This window comes from Macaca thibetana, chromosome 8 (assembly GCF_024542745.1).
Source record: "Macaca thibetana thibetana isolate TM-01 chromosome 8, ASM2454274v1, whole genome shotgun sequence".
NCBI lineage: Eukaryota > Metazoa > Chordata > Mammalia > Primates > Cercopithecidae > Macaca > Macaca thibetana.
In genome coordinates this window covers 94860152-94877272 of record NC_065585.1, presented here as the reverse complement: position 1 = coordinate 94877272, position 17121 = coordinate 94860152, and the positions used below count along the sequence as shown (strand labels likewise).

Genomic DNA, 17121 nt, shown 5'->3' with positions numbered 1-17121 from the left:
AGGGGGCAGCGTGGGAGACCAGAAGGGAAAATGGGCTGAAAAGCCAAGCAAACAAAAAACAAAACAAAACAAAACAAAACAAAACAAAACAAAACAAAACGTAAATTGGGCTTTGCTCCGGCTTTACAAAGGCAGAGATGGTCAAGCCCTCTGACTGACTTTGTGCCTTCTTTATCCAGTCCTTTGTGAAATAAGCCGCTTTCTGCCCCGCTGCAGGAGCTTAGGCTGTGAGAGACTCGCTTGCACTGCCCTGGGCCTCCAAGCTCCCTGCTCGCTGAGCCCAGCGCTGACACTCACAGGAGCTGCGTTCGCTGGATCCTCTGAGAGGCTCTGCAACGATCCCGATCCAATTCAGCAGCGTTATAAAAGGTAGCCGAGTGGAGATGCCTTTTCTTGTCTTTTTCATTCTTTCATTCTCTGTCTTTTAAAATTTTAGCGATATCCTGTCTTTTCCCCGTGGAGGGTCTAAGAATCTTCACTGGGTTTAATTTAGGAATTTCAAATTGGATATCTCAAAATTTGAATGTGGTCACCTTAATTGGTAATCAAGATTGCGAAGTCTTCCAAAATAGCCTTTTTCATCTTATGTAATTAGAGGTCCATGAGCTTTCCAAAGAAGCTCTGGATTTTCCACGGTACAAATCTGTATTTCTCTCTCTCTCCCTCTCTCTCTCTCTGCCTCTCTCGTGCGTGTGTGTGCGCGCGCCTGTGCGTGCGTTTTCTTTCATTTCTGGCATTAGGAAACTCGTTCAGGGCCACTGAAAAGTCAGGGGAGGCTCAGATGTTATTTCCCACGGATTCCTGTTTTTCCGGAAACGTTGTCACCAAATAAGAATGAGACTGTTATTTTGTAGAAACAATTAGCCCCTACCAAAAAAAAAAAAAAAAAAAAAAAAAAAAAAAAAAAAAAAAAAAAAAAATCACCGGAGGGGAGAAGGCTAGGCTGGAAGAGAAGGAAGCTGCTGCTTGGATTCGCTGGTGGAGGAAAGTGCGACCGGGAGCTGGGCTTGGGGGCTCTCGTCCCCTTAGTTCAGCACCAGAGGGGATGGACAGCGTCTCCGGACCGGGCTGCAGCCACAGGAACGCAACTACGCTGCCGAGGCCGCTCTCCTTGCCGCCACTGTCGTCGCCAGGGGCAGCTGGGCTCCTTGCTCCTCGCAGCTAAAAGGAGGTGTCTCCTATTACTCCCTCGCCTCCCGGTCCCCTTCCTTAATGGATGAAAAGTACCCCTCCCTCTACACCTGCTGTACCTAAGGACAGGACTCTGAGGAGTACTCTTGCTCCACCGATTAAACTCTCAGCAGCAACTTCAAGAATCATTTTTCTATAGGGGCCTGGGAGGAATTCTGGCAGAAGAGTAAAGTCGAAGTTCTTAGAAGCTCTGAGAAATCATGGGCCATGCAGTAGGGGTCGAAATGTTAAAAGGCCCACACTTCTTGAAATAAACAGAATGGTCCTGAGTGGATTGCAACTGTTTTGGAAATAGCTTTGTGAAAAGAGGTTGGAGATCTACTCAAAATTCTACGTTAGAGAAACTGAAAAGACATCTAATTTCATTGCTTGGCAGGTAAGTGATAGCACTATTATTTTTGTTTTTTTAAAATTCTAATGACTTGTCTTATGGTTTAACAGAAAGAACATAAGCAATGTAATTTTTCCTGGGGTTAAGGGGGGGACAAGAAATTTTGTTTTAAAATAATTGTTTCTGGATCATTGTGTGACAAGAAGAATCAAAATAACATACATGTTGCCTTACATAAATACAGCAAACTTTTAGCTGGCCATTTTTTATTGCTTGTTTAATATCTTTTTGGATCTGTGCATATCTTGTTTATTTTTTTCCAAAGCTAATACAATCTGATGTTTCCCAAGATAATTTTGTTGTCTTATGTATGCCCAAAGTGATCCTGTCTGTGTTACATAGTATGCAAGGCTCAAAAAGTTGAAATAGAGAGGATTTAACCATGCCCTCTAACACATTTTGTATTGTTACAATATACCAAACTATGCATGGGAACAAACACATGTATACATACACACCAGATTTCTCACTCCATGCCAACCCCCAAGTATGCCTACACCTGTAGAATCTTATGTAAGGAGACACTCACATTTTTACCTAGCACCCTCTTTCTGGCCTTTTAAAGCTCAAGACTGCTTTCTCAAACTTGATCTGCCAGAAGGCAGAAAATGAGAAGCTTTAGTGTGCCTCTTTAGGAGAGCTGGATTTCAAAATCATTCTAACTTACTAGTTCTGTAAAATACATTTGTCACTGAAATTCAGAAAGTGATAGGGGCCAATAGGTTTCCGAAAAGCCGTAAACTTTAAAATGCTCATTAAATCTGTTTTCTGTTGATTCTTATTTCTAGTCTTCCCCTGGAGCTTTAAAATTACAATCTTTCACAGTGACCTTGATAAGCATTCTGCTTTAATAAAAAGGGTTCACTGGGCGAAAGCAGTTACACTAATTTATAACCCGTGCCTGACATTTCACTAAGAACTTGATCAATTCCAATGAGTACATTCAGTTCAGTGAAGAGTTTCCACTTGCAAGGATGGAATTTTATAGTCATGTAAATACATGTGATGACATATGCATAATCAACTCTGTGAAAAGAGTTTACCCCTTTGAAAAATTACAGGAGATCTTTAGGTTTTACTTTTAATCTCATTGGTTGTGTGTAACTGATAATAAAATGGCTCTACTTCACATCTGTACATACCTTCCTTCTCAATTTTAACACAAAAATCATTGGAGGCCGTTACAGTGGCATTCATTGGTGGGGTGATGTCCTCTTGTTTTATGTTGGCTGAGTGTAGCAATTACTCTCTGAGGAAAAATCATTCTTAACTGTCACCACTTACCATGAACCTGCTTGCTTAGCAGAAAAGGAGCAGAGGCATCTATGTCACTGAGCTCCTTGGGGGCTCTGTTGCCCTATATAGGTCAAGAATGATTATTTGAGGAGCAGAAACATGTATCATTGATTTGGATTTCTTCCCAGAAAACCTACAATGTGCTCTTAACACAATCCTTTTTTTCTCCAAGAGGAGAGGTATAGAAGTGAAATTATCACATGGAAGAATTAATCATATTTTAAGAGAGTTACAGCATGTTGTTAGACAATTATTTTGGTTGTCAATTAATTAACACCGAGGGACTCCCCTAGTCAATAGGGCATAAAATGTAAGCAGAGAATGTGTTTCCAGAAGCACTCCTCTGGGTATATGGCCGCAGTTCCCTCCTCAGGGGCAGAGGGGGCAGACTTTCTCTATGTGTAACTGAAATCTCTGAAAGTGAAAGTTACCTTTGACTAATCCCTTAGGAGATTTAGTTACAGAAATACTAACTCTAATTCACTCCAAACTCATGAAAGTGCTTGGAAGCCCTTGTCAATCCTTATCTGTAGGGAAATGTCCTTACACTGAGATAGAGTTTGGGAAAGCAACTTAATGCCTACCTAATGCTAATCTCTAATTGCAAAGCAGATAGTCGAACAAACCAACAAAAAGGAGGTAGTGGAAACCAACCTTCATTATTGCACAGAATCACTTGTCTTTAAAGATCAATCAGCATTTTATTAAGGGATATCTGTACTCCACTAAGGGCATCTATTTGATTTGATAGTTATTTTGTTTTGCTGAAGAAAAACGATGCATGAGGTCTTGGGAGTACCAAACACAGTATCTCTTCTTCATTAAAAAAAAAAAAGCTTTATTGGATAAGACTAAGTGTTGTTGGCTGTTGCTTACATTTGAGACTCAAAAGGGAAAAGTGAGATAGGATTACATAATCTAGAAAATGTAAAGTGTATATAGGACCAGAGGATAATTAAAATGAGCCCTGGAGTCCATTCAATTGCCTTCTTCCAAAATATTATAAAAACCTTTCTTGATTAATTTTTGCATGGACTATATAGTAATATTTATATATTACCTGTATATTCTAACGTAATTATCAATACCATGAAATCATATTGGATTCTAATGTTATCTAATGTGGGCATTAGATAACTAATGATAATTAGATATCTAATTAGAATTACTCATTAGATAACTAATGAGAATTAGATAACTCCAAGCCTTTGGAGTTATTTACTTGGGTTTCAACCAAGTTCAAACATTTATCAAACAACATAAAAATAAGAAATGACTATTGCTAATATTTAGTAATTGGCTGTTTTTGACCACTTAAAGATTTATAAATTCCAGGCGGCTAACCTGCTTACTCACCTAGTTCCGTCAAGCAAGACCAAAGTCACTAGGAAAGAAAAAAGCATGTTGTAAGCTAGAAATTATTTCCGTAGTCATCTCACCTTCCCAGAAATCTGTACAGTGTGTTACAGAATAGAACTCAAACGGAGAGAGACATCTTATTTGGTGTTTTCTTCCCATTTAGCTTATCAGAGTGAGCACATAGCGTGTGTTGGAAGAGACAACATCCTGCAGCAAGAAACATGTTACACATCATGTTGTAGGGAAACAAGTACTACCCGACAGTCAAAAGATCAGAATTTTTTAACTGCTGGCTGTAAGATCTTCTACAAGTCACTCAATTCACTGCAGCTTAATTTTTCTTCCTTAAATTTGGGGATGCTTTACCTTTCAATGAAGGCACAGTAGTTTACATACAGCTGATATGTGAACACTCATGAGATGAGTGAATGATGCCTACTTTGTGGGATACTGGAAAGTCCAAATTCAGTGATTTTGAGAGTGTTTTGGAAACAAGTGTTGTATCTGTGGGTTACTATCAATAATTTCCAATAGCATTCATTCATTCATCAAAAAATCCCACCAATTACTATATACCAGGCACATCCTTTATATTTAACAACTCTCACCTCGGGGAATATAATACTTTACTGATAATTCAACAGTCATTTCCTTTATATCTCTTAATGGTATAAATATAAACGATATTCAATGAAGGTGGACTTAGTTTAAAAAATATTTATTACTCAGAATTGACACCACGTTCTTTATCAATTGGACAAACCTAGTTGACCTGAGTTTATTTCAACAACTTTCATTTTGACCCTCAAAGAATCTATCACTTTGTGCCATAATTTTCTGGTTTATAAAGGAGTGTTAATGTTTGCCATTAGTGATATTGATAAGAAAACTCATAGGATAAGTAGACTTCAAAACTACCTATCCTAAAACATCCAGAAAACATTGTGATTTGACTGCTGGCTTGTGAGCATGGAGTGAAATGTGGACAACATGAGGGCTGATCTAAGGGGCTAGCCTGGAAATGCTGTTAAGATGCTGTCTTGATTTAGTCCAAAGCCTAGATTCTATTCATAGGCCTCTTTAGGAAATCTCTTTAGAAAACCAAATAAGCAATATTTCATTGCTTATTTGCTTTTCTTAATTGGGGTTTTAAAAGTCATTATGATTTTTTCAATGTAATTTATCAACATTTGGTCTGTATAGATTTCTAGACTATCAACAAAAATATACTGATAGTATGCTTAAGAAATGTAAGTCAATATTTGGTGCTACAGTTATTTCCAGCATTGTTCTGTGGTTAAATTATATGATTGCACCAGAGATAAAAAATTATATCATCACTTACTCAGTAATATAATTCAGATTTTTTGTTTTTTGTCAAACACACACACAAAAAAACCCCAAAAACGGTCGAAAAAATAAAATGAAGAAGAATCAAGAGTAAGAGGTCATTAAAATAATGTCTTGAGGCCAGATAATTTACCTTTGAATTATCCTTAAATTGTCACTGTGAAGTTTCTTCAGCACATTGTACTCACTGAAAGAGTCAGAAAATCATTTTGGGTCTCCTGAATTTGTTCTTCAATTTGTCAGCAAAGTTAAAGTGATCATGTTATTTTTTTTCAAAAACGTATCGTTCAATCAATTCATTTGAATACTTGGTAATTATCACTTCATCATATGTAATGTACATACTCGAAAACATTTTTAAAATTAAAAATTGTGAGGTAATTATATGCTCTATGTTTAACAAATTTACTCACAATTTCAGTTTAAGATTTAGTTTTTTAAAAGAATAAGTGTTTGCCTGGTGAATTCACTAAATAACCTAACGAAAAATTGAAATCTTTTAGAAATGGTGCTAAAATTGTAATAATAATGTGTTACTTATATAAAACTATGAAAAGGCCAAGTACAGTGGCTCATGCCTGTAATCCCAACACCTTGGGAGACTGAGGCAAGAGGATCACTTGAAGGCAGGAGTTTGAGACCAAGACCCGCCTGGGCAACTCAGTGAGACCTCGTTTCTTCAATAGGAAAAAAAAGATAAAAAATTTAAAAAGAATATCTGGGTGTGGTGAATGTGCCTGTAGTCTCAGCTACTCAGGAGGCTGAGGTGGAAGGATCACTTGAGCCCAGCAATTGAAGGCTGCAGTGAGCTAAAATCACATCACTGCACTCCAGTTTGAATGAGATTCTATCTCAAAAAAGAAAAACTATTAAGAAAATAATAAATTTTATTTGAACCTTCTCAAGGGGAGCCACAGTGAGAAATAGGTATCTGAGATTAAGAAATTTAGAGTATAGATGAGAAAAGAGTATTTTGTGGTTAAAAATGCATCCAGTACACACAAAATCTGAGGTTCAACATGGTTTGTCATCGATTGGTTGTGTGGTCTTGGGTAAATCACCTTATCTTAATTTAACTGCTCATCTGTATCCTTGGTCCTATTGGTAAATCATTATTATGTCCATGAGAAACAAAGTCTATGTTTAGTTGAACTCATAAACTTTCCTTCCACATCCGTCATGCCATTCTTCTTGAAAATGTTTCCGTGCTCTCATGGTGGAACATACATGGGATTTAGAATCAGTCTTAAGTTTGAATCCTGATATAGAAATGGCATTATTGACAAAAACTTGGGCAAGGAATGTGAAGTCTCTGAGTCTGATGTCCACTGCAATGTATTGCGGGGAACAGTTAATGAGCAAATTGTATAGAATGGCTAGTGCATTGCCAGGGATTTGTTGAAGCTGGTGAGTGTCATGAATTGGCCTGTTAGACTAGTCTATGCACATGGCTCTGATCAATGACTGCTCTCTCATTTCTCCAGATAAATCCCCCATGCTGTACATTCTCTTCCAAACATACTGTCCTCACCACCACATAGTTCTTTTGTTAATGCTTTGTCCTAGACTTTCCCTTTTCTGTTTACTTATTCAAACCTATATCTCTTTACATAGATTGTAAATTCAAATTCCCGCAGGGTGTACGCAGTTCATGTAAGGAGTGAGGCTAGCCAGTGAGATCTGCATCACATTGCAGAAAGCAAGCCCGTCGAGAGTCCTCGGCTCAGCTCTGCTCAGTTAGAACAAAATGTGAGAACTGAAAACAGAGAATTTTGTGTGAAATCTACTTTTTGTTTTACCTAATTTGATTGTTAAAATTTTGCATGTAGCGAAACAGACTACATGGTAGATTCCAAACATAGCTGTCGAACTTTTTCATTTCCCATTTCAATGACATTTAATAGAAACCCCTAACTGAGATATTTAGTCAATTTTTTCCAGACCTTTTGGTTTTTGTCTAAAAATGAGACGATGAACCAGGACTTCATGAAAAGGTTCATCTTAATATATTTCTACAATTTTAAAATAAATAAACCTAAAAATAATGAGTGGCTGAGATAAAATAGATACTTCATGTTTTTGAATGGGCAAAAGTTTTGTGGGGAAAAAATAACTCATAGAATAAATAGTAATGAAGATAGGTCAATAATATTCCATAATATATTTTATTCCAGCATCTTTTCCAGCTACTGTTTTTACCCCTCATACACACACAACAGCTACAATAACCCAGATAATAACCTTGACTAACAGTGAGACTAAGAAAAGATGATTAGTTTTTGACTAATATCTGCAAATATTCCTTCTTCCCAGAATACAGATTTTCTATTTTTGTGTCTACTCATATGTGTAAAAACAGATAATTTCTCTGTAAAGTTATGTTTTACTTTTCATCAGCAAATTATAACACACTCTATAGAATGTTCTGTTGGAGTTCACAAATTGGAGGCAGATGTCTTATTGTATGTTTGATGATGTAAGTCCACACACCCAGACAAGTACACAAACACAGGGATGGATAAGATCATGCTTTGGTTTGATATATGGCAAATTTTTTTGTAATTTATTCTTTTCTAATCCCTGTTAATAGTGACTGTGCCAAAGGGAAAAACAATTCTGCCATTATTGATGGAAAAAAAGGAGCTTATTTTGCCTAATTGGTATTTGTATATTTTAATTTCTTTTTTTGCTGGAAGTGACAAAATCCCAGTTCAAAATGGCTTAATCCAAATAAGCAACTAAACAAAAAATATATTTACAAAAGAGAATTACTGGCTCATGCAGTAGTAGATTATAGCAGGTATGGCTTGATTAAAGTGTTCAAACATTATCCACATTCTTCAGTGTTGTCTTCATTCCAAAGTACAGTTTGCCTACATGATAACGTTTGCCTCTTTCTTTCTTCTCACTGTCTTTCTCCCTCACTCCTGTCTATGTTTCTGTTTCTGTCTGTATCTCTTTTCTCCCCCTCTCTTCTCTATCTCTTTCTCCGTCTTACTCACCTCCTCACCAGTTATAGATCTACAGTCCAGTTCACTTCCTCAATAGTTCCAGTAGATGTACTGGGACTGACTAAGGGAATATTACTTATTGGGCTGAATCTTGAAGTAGGGCGGGCTTTACAAAATCACAATGATTGAGGGGTATTAGTTATTGACTCATATCTGCAAATATTCCCTCTTCTCAGAATACAAATTTCTAGCATAGTGCAGTTTTCAGCAGAAAGGAGAGACTACATTAAAGGATAGAAAAAGAACAACACTTGTCCTCCACAATACTAGTGAAGAATCTACCCAAGATTTCTAAGTCAGTGAATTTATCTACTGTTGATGGAATACTCAGCAAAAGTGGGTTCATTGGCTTGTTGTTTCCCTAAAAGCTTTTTTTTTTTTTTTCCGTAAGAACATCTTAAAATGAAATGTTTGACCTTAAATGTAATTAACACATCAAAGTTTTGTGGGTGTCCTTTTACTGTATTATTAACAAATGAATAATATGAAAAGGACACAGAAATGGATTAAAAAATCATTGGGGATAAAAGAATTGTTATTTCTGAATAGTCATTTTTTTCTGTATTTGGTGATTTTTTTCAGTAGTTTCAAATGATATTTCCTTATTTAACACGTGGTAAGCCTGTTCCAGCTTAGCTAAACTATTTTTCTTTTGTTTCCCTGGTCTGGTTTTAATCTTGAAGAAGTAAAAGTCCCAAAAGTAGATTAATCTACTTGTGTACATTTTACGCCATTATTATAGATAACACAATCAAGAGTAATACAATAGGGCACATTTAAGTCAAAGTAAGTCAGATTGTGGTAGTTTGTCTAATTCATTAATTTCACAAATTGACTTTATTTTTCTCTTCAAACACATCTTTTTCTCGACTTAAGAATCCTTTTAAGCAATTAGAGAAAACTAAAATTTGCCTATTTTCCACCTAATTCATTTATTTTTATTTTCCATGTTGCGTTTTTTTCCAAGAAATCTTCTTGAAGTTGGAGCTAGAAGTTTCAGTATAAAGTCTTCATAGGGCATAATAAATGCAGTTAAGAAAATGTAACCCTACACTTCAGTTTCCATTCATAATACTATTTTCTCACATTCTATATGTTATTTATGATTGTTAGAGTCCTGTTTTAGGGAATCTCATGTGATTCTCACAGCAGGACTGGTAAGCTGACCTTTTCATTCTGGTTTTGCAAATGGGACAATCAAGGTCCAGAAAAGTTAAATGATTCTCTATAGATTAAGTCAAAATTGAGATTTAAGATCGACATTTAATACTTTTCTATTCATAAGTGGTTTAGGAAGAAAAACTGCCTCTCTTCTTATAACACCTATTATAGGCTTTACTTGCTTCAGATTACAGTAAATAAACAAAAAACAAAGAAACAACAACAACAACAAAAAACAGCAACTGAATTTCATTGACTTTTAGCTTTACTAAGCAACTGGAGGGATTTAGATTCTCAAGAATCTTGAAGAGTTCATATATTATCTTGGTCTTAATCTTATACAAACAGAGAGGTTTTTGGACAGCATAATCACATGTTGAAAGTCATATTTTACAAGCTTCAGTGAACCATGGTGGACCAGGGTTGATTCTGTTGCAGAATTCAGACTCGAGCTGATGAGAACTGTTCCTAATTGGGTGAAGGTTAGACATGAACCTAATAAAACTAAATGACCAGATGTTAGTGATGCCACTATCACATTAAACAAGAATCAGGAGGAGGCCAAATGAGCTAATGTTTTCATGTACTAGGTAAATGCTCACATGTTTTATAAGTGTGAAATACGCCTCTTTGGAAGGAAACATGTGACATCTGACATGGGACAGGCCAAATGGATAATGAGACAACATAATAGCCAAATACAGGTGAAGTACCCATTAATTTTAGAAAGAGGGTAAAACCTGACCTATCTAACTCAGAGTTACCAAAGTGGAGATTACTGCTGCCATTATGAAAATGTATTAGCTATTTGAGAGAATAAAAGAAAAACAATTGCTTACAGACATAAATACCTTTCAAAAGTAGGAAAAAATAAGAGAAAAGAAGGTTATAAAAGAGTCGTAGAAAGTGTAGGGGAAAGGTATAAAGGAAAATTCATAGAGTTCTAAGAACCATATCATGGTTAACAGTGTTGATACTGCACAGAAGTGAAAGGAATGAATGTTTGAGGTTCCTTTGGGTTTGCTCAAAAGCAGATCATGGGGCAACTTGGAGAGAACCATTTCTGAAAAACGATTAACATAATCTTTGGACTGTCAGATCCTCAAGATCAAATCAAGGACAGACAGTAGAAAGATTATGTTCATTCTAGGAAGGGGGTAGGGATTAGAAGGAATTTTTTATGACAAGGAAAAAGCACTACAGAATTATTGCTGACAATGTGTGTTGTCTCCCTTATTGCTTCCGGTTTACAGCCTGCTTCAGAATTAGATGATGCTGCATTTCTGGGAATATGAGTGCTTTGTTGCATTAGATCAGATCAGGTCTGTCTGTGGTGATTAAGGTCTAGTGATTGGAATTATAAACGAGAGTATAGTCAACCAAAAAGATACACATACTACCTGGGAAGACATCTGTTTAAAGTTTTCTTTTCTCAACCTCATTATATATTCAATTTTAAGTGATCATGTAAAATATACATAAAATATACACATAAAATAGTCAATAGTTACTCATTTGTTTTAGCCACTGAAAATTGACTTTTCTTCACTTGGAACATGTAAAGTAGTGTTGACTTTACTTGAAAGGCTGATATTCATTTCAGATAATGGTGTCTCTTTTTATTATATCATCCTATTATATTCTCTTCGACATGATTTGTCTTCTCTGCCTTTCATCTTGTGAAAAATTTTCATATTTTTCTAAAAGAAATTTTGGAGCATGAAGAATGCATACAAGGGATCTGCAGACCCATCTAAACTTCGTTAGTGGACTTTATACCTCACTACAGCTCAATTACCTGGAAGATAAACTGACCCTGTCTGTTCCATCAGAACAACAGGAATTTCCCAAGTTCAGGCAAACAAAAGTTTGCTTTTGTCTGATACTCAAATTTCTCTCTCAATCACTCAGATTCTCCAGATAATTGCCTGGCTTTTATCTTGGTACTAGAGGGGTAAATTATCTACTTTCTGGAGGCCAATTAAGTTTTCTAAACCGCTAGTGGGCCTGTTAGCAAATTACCTTTTCAGTGCACTAAAAAGCTCCCCAGTAACCCAAAGGAATTAATGTACCACCAAACGGTGGGCAATTTATTCCTTCACCACTGATGAGGGAAGACAGTTTAGAGCATTAATAGGAGCATTTACATTGAGTCACAGTGAAGTATGGAGTCACTGAGCCTCTGTGAAGCTAACCCATGGAGGGTGAGGAGGTGTTTGTCACTGTGGAGAAGGGAGGAGGGACACAAGAGATGATCCGTACCCTTAAAAGCTGCAGATAATGCTGTCAGCCGTTATCTGGATGGAATTTCTATATCATCATATATATATTTGGCAATAATAGGGAAGTTAACAACCCATGATCATGAAGAATTATCTGCTTTTAGATTTGTGTAGAAGTATTCTTTGTGAAATAATCAACTCTTTTATTTTTTCATGTACTGACCATTGCTATTTTTATCCTGGTCCTGTTTGTGAAATGGAATAATTTATTTCTGCCAACAAAAAAAATCAATAACTTGGATGTAAATGAACCTACTACATGTAACTGTTTTTGGTTTTAACTCTTCTCCTGTTTCTCCATAAACGTACTGATAAATGTAGTGATTCATGTCTACTTTATTAATTACCATTATTTCCAGTTGCGGTTGATATTCTACCTCAAATATCCGGAAATTCAACGGAAAGAATTTTTTAAGGCCCTTTTTCTCAGGTCTCATGAATCATATTTCAAGCAATATATGCATATTACTACATACCATTCTACCAAATAACTCAAAGATATCCCACCCTGTTTTTAGGAGATATTGTCAAAAACATTGACAAATACCAAAGATTTCCTAGTCATGCTTATGAATGGATAAAATTGTTTGGAGAACTAAGCAATTCTACTATGTATAATTCAGTGTTGTTGGGATTTTGTTAAAAAATAAAATTCCTTTAAATCTTACCCACTCTTTATTTCCCTGAAACATTTTTGCAAGGGGAAAACATGTATAAAATAGGCATAAAGGTAGAATAATCAATTAAATGAAGCCTAGAAATTATTTACATTATTTTTATAAGCATATGAAGTCTTCAATAGGCTATTTTCTTCTGAGCAGAATTAACAAAACTCAAAATGAAATACAGTCTCTTCCTTCAATGTGTACTTCTAGAACATTTGCATAAGATCTTCACTTTAGTGTACTTAGCTGAGCCAAATTACTCAGCCTTTTCAAGTTTATAAAGGATACATATTAAGACATTGAGTCCTAGGAGGAAGATGACACTCAAATAAATGAAAGTTTTGAGCATCAATCTCAGACTGTATTATAACTGTTCCTAATGAACATGGAATTTAAACAACTGGAACAAGTCCAATAAGGAGGAAAAAAAAGTTTTGGCATCTGATGAGTTACTTAGCATATCTTTTTGTAAAGAATAAAAGCTCTCTGGCTTCCAGCTAAGAGTTTGTGAGCTGTATGGCAGTGTTTTGAACAAGGAGATCATTTATAAATGCTGTCTTTATTTGGGAAATAATTACGGGATGCAGCTGCAGGTTTTAATGACTTTTAATAAAGTATGTTATAAAGTGAATTAGCAATAAATGTCTAACAGATAATACTGAATCAAGACATTAAAGAACATCATTAGATTTATATCTTGGATTGTTAAAGCAATAAATGTGTTCCTGTTAATACCATTTTTTTTTAATTTTCTAGGACATTTTGAAGGAAATTTCAAGGCAGGTTAATTTTTAATGAATAGGGTTAGTCTGTCAACTAGCTTTGCTAACCCAGTACAATTTTAGATATATAACTAACAGAGTATCAAAGCTAAAAACTCTTAAATTTCAACAATATATAGAATTATAAAATAGGGTTCACAGATAGTATCTGAAAATACAGTATTTCAGCCACTCAGATTATTATGACTTTCATAAGGAAAGATATATGTACTTTATAGGGGAAAAAAGTTTGTTAGAAAATCTGTGTTCAACACTTGCTTTACTGGCATTACCAGGACTAAATTTCAATGTCAGGTGGTCAGAATAGCAATGATCAGGGGCAAATACAGATAATAACTCACACTTCCTGTTTGTACAAGTATTACTACACCACCGCAGTATGCAGAATAATGCAGTATAAATTTGTTTTAAAAACCAAGTTTAGTTACCAACCTCCAGATGTGAGCAGAGCCGGGTTACCATAGCATTGTGATATCATTACAAGCTGGCATTGGAAATGTACTCACAGATGATCAGGTTAGGCAGCTGACCCTCTGAATGTCTACAATTTGTTTCAAGTTTCAAATTTAGTTCATGAGGGAGTTTAAACATTAATTATGTTTTATTTCATGATGATACTCCAAAAAGGCTAAAGAGAAGTTGAATAATGTTTAATGGGTATCTCTGTATGGAACCATAGTTCAGGGCAAATGAGCAACCTAGGATGTTGAGAAACAAGAGAAGAGGCAAGTTGTAAGTCTTGCTTGACTTCTCAAATGATATTCAATCATTGTTGAATTCCCTTCACAGATGCAGCTATTGGCCGGGTGTAGTGCCTAACGCCTATAATTCCAACTCTCAGAAAGTCTGAGGCAGTAGGATCATTTGGGGCCAGGAGTCCAAGATCAGCCTGGACAACAAAGTGAGACCCCCATCTCTATAAACAGGAAAATAATTATCTGGACATGGTGTTGTGTTCCGGTAGTTCCAGCTACTCAGGAAGTGGAGGCAGGAGAATTGCTTGAGCCCAGGAGTTCAAGGCTGCAGTGAGCCATAATCATACCACTGCATTCCAGTCTAAGCAACAGAACCAGAACCTGTCTCTAAAAAAGTATAATAAATGAAATAAACAAATTATAGATGCAGCTATGCACAGCTATGTTATATTTAAATAATTACTTTTCTTTCAACTTTTTACTTTAATTATAAACTGAAAGTTGCAGACATAATTTCTTATGAAACCTTCATCCAACTTCCTTAATGATAACATCTTATGTAATTGTAGTACAATGCCCAAACCAGGAATTGTTATTATACGATATTGTCAAATACACTATAGCCTTATTTACATTTCACCAGTTTTTACCTGAACGAATTTACCTGTGTATGTGTGTGTGTGTCTGTGTGTGCATGTCTGTCTGTCTGTCTCTCTGTGTGTGGAGTTCTGTGTAGTTTATCCATACATAGATTTGTATAACCACTCTTACAGTCAAGATATACAACTGTTTTAGCACCACAAATAAACTTCCTTGATCTATCTGGTACAGTGTGATTCACACCCAGCTACCCTGGAAACCACTGATCTGCTCTAGCTCCATAATTTTGTCATTTTGGGAATGTTACACAAATGGAATCATATGGTATGTAGCATTTGAGATCCGTTTTTTGCACTCAGAGTAAACTATCCAAGTTGTTGCCTGTGCCAGTAGTTTATTCATTTTAATTGCTAAATAGTATTTTGTAGTATTCCAGCTCTTCCAATCTGTTTGCCCATTTAGTGATTGAAGGACATTTGGGTTGCTTTCAGTTTTGGGCTACTGTGAATAAAGGTGCTATGAACATTAATGTACAAGTAATTTGTTATGCAGTAATAGGTAACTGGAATATCTCCCTATGAGCACCCTTGATCATTTAATAGGACATGTTAACAATATATTTTGAGAAGGTAGGTAGAAAAGGTACTAGAGAACAAAGGACTTCAATCAGTCATACTAAGTTTTACACTCTGGTTTTCATGGATGGATGATGATTTTTTACTGGTTATATTTTCTCTGTTAGTTTCTGATATATAATACTGTAAAACAATAATAATTTTCTAGGAAGTAATGTAAAATTTAAACAAATCAATAAACTTCCCACACAAGTATCAATTTTCTAAGAAGAGGTTCTAGGTAAAGTCATATTTACTTGATTTTATAATTACCCATATATTCTACTACAAAAAAATTGGTTTGTGAAATGTAACAAAAAATCTACACACAATATGTAAAAGTATAATTTTTTTATAATTTATATTTTTTAGAAGTTCACAAATATATTTATAAAAACTGGAGCATATATTATGCCATAAAGGAAATTATGTTGAACTTCAAATGATTAAATTTCAAAGACCATCATGTTTTATCAATACAATTTAATTAAACATAAACTAATTAAAAATAACTATAGTTTTTCAACAAATCAATCTGAAACAAATGAACATTCACATGCAAAGAAAATGAGTCTAGACATAGACCTTAACAGTCTTCACAAAAATTAACTTAAAGTGAAACATTCATCCGAATGTAAAATTCAAAACCACTAAACTCCTTGAAGATATCATAAGAGAAAATATAGATGACCTTTTATATGGCAATGACTTTTCGGATATAACATCAAAGGCATAATCCTTGAAAGAAATAATTCATAAGCTAAATTCGTTAAAATTTGAAATGTTGCCTCTGTGAAAGACAATGTCAAGTGAAGAAGAAGACAGGCTATGGAATAGGAGAAAATACTTGCAAAGGATATATTTGATAAAATACTGTTATTCAAAATATACAAAGAGCACTTCAAGCCCAACAATAGGAAAACAAACAAACCAATTAAAAAATAGGTAAAGGATCTTAATAAACATCTCACCAAAGAAGATAGGCAGGTGGCAAATAAGCATATAAAAAGATGCTCAACACCTTATGTCATTAATAAATTGCAAATTAAAACAACAGTGAGATGCCACTGCACAATAAAAAAATTAGAAACTTAGAATAGCCAAAATCTGAAACACTGACAATACAAAATGTTGAAAAGAATGTGGAGAAACAGAAACTTATCCATTGCTGGTAGAAATGCAAAATGGTAGAGCCACGTGGGAATACAGTTTGGGACTTTTTTACAAGACTAAACATATTCTTATCATACAATCTAGCAATCACACTTCTTGTTATTTACTCAATTATTTGAAAGCTTATGTCCAGCAAAACTGGCCCAGGAATATTTATCACAACTTTCTTCATAATACCAAGCTTGGAAGTAATAAAAATGTTCTGCAGTAGATGAATGAATACATAAACTCTGATACTTCCAGGCAAGGGAATACTATAAGGTGCTAAAAAAAAAAATGAGTTGTTAAGCCATGTAAAGACATGGAACGTGTGTGAAATATATGTTAATATTAACTTACTTAAGAAGTTGAGAATATATTTTAAATATTAAGTTACTTAAATATTATGGTACTAAGTGAAAGAAGGTAACTTAGAAAGGCTGCATATTTTATGATTCCAACTATATGACATTCTGGGAAAAGCAGAGTTGTGGAGACAGTAAAAAAATAATAATCATAATAAATTATTGATTGCCAGAAGTTAGGGGGAGGGAGGGATAATTAGGCAGACT

General features: G+C 35.1%; 1 protein-coding gene across 6 annotated transcripts in view; it reads left to right on the top strand.

The window, feature by feature from the left end:
• The first annotated feature begins 412 nt into the window (after positions 1-412).
• Positions 413-17121, top strand: part of SNTG1 (syntrophin gamma 1) — an 891115-nt gene continuing 874406 nt past the window's right edge. For all 6 annotated transcript variants that reach the window (XM_050801928.1, XM_050801925.1, XM_050801927.1 and 3 more), the window contains exon 1: positions 413-1567. The gene's annotated coding sequence lies outside the window, so the exon portion shown is untranslated. The remainder of the gene's footprint in view (positions 1568-17121) is intronic.